The sequence below is a fragment of the Rhinopithecus bieti genome, unplaced genomic scaffold, assembly GCF_001698545.2.
Source record: "Rhinopithecus bieti isolate Rb0 unplaced genomic scaffold, ASM169854v2 scaffold_18466, whole genome shotgun sequence".
Lineage (NCBI taxonomy): Eukaryota > Metazoa > Chordata > Mammalia > Primates > Cercopithecidae > Rhinopithecus > Rhinopithecus bieti.
Genome location: NW_016809319.1, coordinates 168,408 through 170,940, shown reverse-complemented (window position 1 = coordinate 170,940; position 2,533 = coordinate 168,408).

The window sequence follows — 2,533 nt, the reverse complement described above, 5'->3', positions numbered from 1 at the left end:
TGATGAATATAGATGCTAAATTCCTTAACAAAATACTAGCTAACCAAATCCAACAACATATCAAAAAGAGAATCCACATGGTCAAGTGGGTTTCATACCAGGATGCAGGGATGGTTTAACATACACAAGTATGTGTGCAATAAATGTGATACACCACATAAACAGAATTAAAAACAAAAACCACACAATCATCTCAATAGATGCAGAAAAAGCATTCAACAATATCAAGCATCCCTTTATGATCAAAATTCTCAGCAAACTTGAGATACAAGGGACATACCTCAACGTAATAAAAGCCATCTATGACAAACCTACAGGCAACATAATCTGAATGGGGAAAAGTTGAAAGCATTCCCTCTGAGAACCTAAACAAGACAAGGATACCCACTGTCACCACTCCTCCTCAACATAGTACTGAAAGTCCTAGCCAGAGCAATCAGATAAGAGAAAGAAAAAGGCATCCAAATCAGTAAAGAGGAACTCAAACTGTCACTATTTGTTGATGATATGATCGTTTACCTTGAACACCCTAAAGATTCCTCCAGAAAGCTCCTAGAACGGATAAAATAATTCAGTAAAGTTTCTGGATACAAAATTAATGTATACAAATCAGTACCTCTTCTATACAGAAACAGCCACCAAGTGGAGAATCAAATCAAGAACTCAAACCCTTTTACAATAGCTGCAAAAACAATTAAAATACTTAGAAATACACCTAACCCAGGAGGTGAAAGACCTCTACAAGTAAAACTACAAAACACTGCTAAAGGAAACCATAGACGACACAAACAAATGGAAACACATCCCATGATCATGGATAGCTAGAATCAATATTGTGAAAATGATCATACTGCCAAAAGCAATCTATAAATTCCATACAATTCCCATCAAAATATCACCATCATTCTTCACAGAATTAGAAAAAAACAATTTAAAGTTCATATGGAACCAAAAAAGAGGCCACATAGCCAAAGCAAGACTAAGCAAAAAGAGCAAAGCTGGAGGCATCACATTATCTGATTTCAAACTATACTATAAGGCCATTGTCACCAAAACAGCATGGTACAGGTATAAAAATAGGCACATAGACCAATGGAACAGTAGAGATCCCAGAAATAAACCCAAATAGTTACAGCCAACTGATCTCCACAAAGCACACAAAAACATAATATGGGGAAAGGACACCTTTTCAACAAATGTGCTGGGATAATTGGTTAGTCACATGTAGGAGAATGAAACTGGGCTTTTCATGTGGCTTGGGTTTCTCACAGCATGGTGACTAGACTCTGAGAGGGAGTATGGCAAGATTTAGCATTCCAAAAAACCAAGTCAGAAGGTGTGAAATTTCATATGGGTTAGCCCTGGAACTGGCACAGTATCACCTCAATGAACTAATTTTGTTACGTCAGCCAAGATTCACTGTGGGAATGGACTATAAAAGGGTGTAACTACTGAAAAATATGCTGCATCGAGGTCAGTTTTTGGAGACTGTATACTACACAAAGTAACTATTTTTTCCTTTGTGGACTCATCTTTATCCTTTTTGTTTTGTTTTGTTTTTTGTTTTTAGATGGAGTCTCACTCTGTCACCCAAGCTGGAGTGCAGTGGCACAATCTCAGCTCGCTGCAACCTCTGCCTCCAGGGTTCAAGCTATTCTCATGACTCAGCCTCTCAAGTAGCTGGGATTATAGGCGTGTGCCACCACGCCTGGCTAATTTTTTTGTATTTTTAGTGTGTGTGTGTGTGTGTGTTGGGGGGGGGGTCTCACCATGTTGTCCAGGTTGGTCTGGAACTCCTGACCTCAGGTAATCCTCCTGTCTTGGCCTCCCAAAGTGCTGGGATTACAGGCTGGAGCAGCCACTGCTTCATCTTTTTACTTTGGTCCATGAACCTTTGATTTTCTGCTCAGGTCTACTTGAACTAGGAACTAGTAATTTTCCCAGGCGTTCATACCTTTTTAGCTTTGCTTCTGCCAGGACTTGATGGTAAAAATTTTTCCATGCCCTTCTTTATGTGCCTAATTATAGCTTATGTTTAAGACATATTTCAGGTAGCACCTCGTCCAGTAAGCCATTCTTGTGCAGATTAGGTGCCTGCATTGGTGATTCTGTACACAGTACCCTGCCATTACACCTATGGAAGAACTTATGAGTAAATCTTAACTCTCAGTGAGAGTTGAGATCTCACGTCTCTATTCTTTTTTAAAATAAATTTATTTAGGCCGAGCGCAATGGCTCATGCCTGTAATCCCAGCACTTTGGGAGGCCCAGGCGGGCGGATCACGAGGTCATGAGATCGAGACCATCCTGGCTAACACGGTGAAACCCCGTCTCTACTAAAAATAAAAAATTTAGCCGGGCTTGGTGGCGGGCGCCTGTAGTCCCCGACTGGGGAGGGTGAGGCAGGAGAATGGCGTGAACCCGGGAGGCGGAGCTTGCAGTGAGCCGAGATGGCCCCACTGCACTCCAGCCTGGGCGACAGAGCAAGCCTCTGTCTCAATAATAATAATAATAATAATAATAATAATAATAA